The sequence below is a fragment of the Acyrthosiphon pisum genome, chromosome A2, assembly GCF_005508785.2.
Source record: "Acyrthosiphon pisum isolate AL4f chromosome A2, pea_aphid_22Mar2018_4r6ur, whole genome shotgun sequence".
NCBI lineage: Eukaryota > Metazoa > Arthropoda > Insecta > Hemiptera > Aphididae > Acyrthosiphon > Acyrthosiphon pisum.
In genome coordinates this window covers 5,257,135-5,258,157 of record NC_042495.1, presented here as the reverse complement: position 1 = coordinate 5,258,157, position 1,023 = coordinate 5,257,135, and the positions used below count along the sequence as shown (strand labels likewise).

Genomic DNA, 1,023 nt, shown 5'->3' with positions numbered 1-1,023 from the left:
ACGCTCTGCATCTTCAGTAGATAAGGTGTATGTTAATTCAACAAATAACATTTTTGGCACTCCATTCATTATATCAATAATGGATTCATATACTTTGACTGGCAGATCAGTATGTCCACCATGAGGATCCATTTTCAAAAATATGGGACTTTCAGCAATATTTATGATTTGCTTATGTACATCAATATCCCGAAATGTCGGTTTATCTGAACCAGTACCAGTTATGTACCATCCAAGGAAGTCCAAGTCACAAAACACCTAATACAATAAATATACAATTAGAAAAATAAGGATCTGAATATTAAGACAAATGACTATTGTACATTTGTACCTGTTTAAATTGTTCTTCTTTAGAGTTGTAGTAATCTCTATCAATAACCATTGTCACATTATCTTCAAGTAGAGTATATGACAATTCAAACGAGTTCATTATTTCAAGTGTTCGATCCTTTTGTTTACCAATCAATGCCCCGATTGAAGGAACTGAACTACCAACTTGAGCCGTTAAACGAGTCCAGTGTTCAGATATATTAAGAATGACTAGTGGATGTAAAGATATAGACACACTACCCGTAACATTTGTAGCTAAAACATTATTTTGAGGTTCGTCTACTTCCATTTCCACACTTGTGTCTTCCATATTGGAATAAGTTTAATAAAATATTAAAAGAAAAAAAAAATTATCACAAATTTAGTACCAAATCTACGAATTAAATAATAATTTAAAATTTAAAAAAAAAACTACTTATTAATTATAAAATACGTAGAATGAACAATAGTCAAATACGAATTTTGTGTTGTTATCACTTTGATAACTGATGTGCATTATACATCGAGATGTATATACTACTTATATAGTAGTATATACATCTCGATGGCACTATACCACAGAGTATTTCTGTATTTTTTTTTTAAACCTTAATCCGGTTCGTGGTAACCAAGATTTATTGATAATAGGTGGTGTCGATGGTGACGTATCAATACGTATCACATAGATCTCCGGTAACAAGATCCCATGGTTAT

General features: G+C 31.1%; 1 pseudogene; it reads right to left on the bottom strand.

Annotated features, from left to right (window-relative positions):
• LOC100570188 overlaps positions 1-782 on the bottom strand; it is a 7,915-nt pseudogene extending 7,133 nt beyond the window's left edge.
• Between the last annotated feature and the right edge of the window lie 241 nt (positions 783-1,023).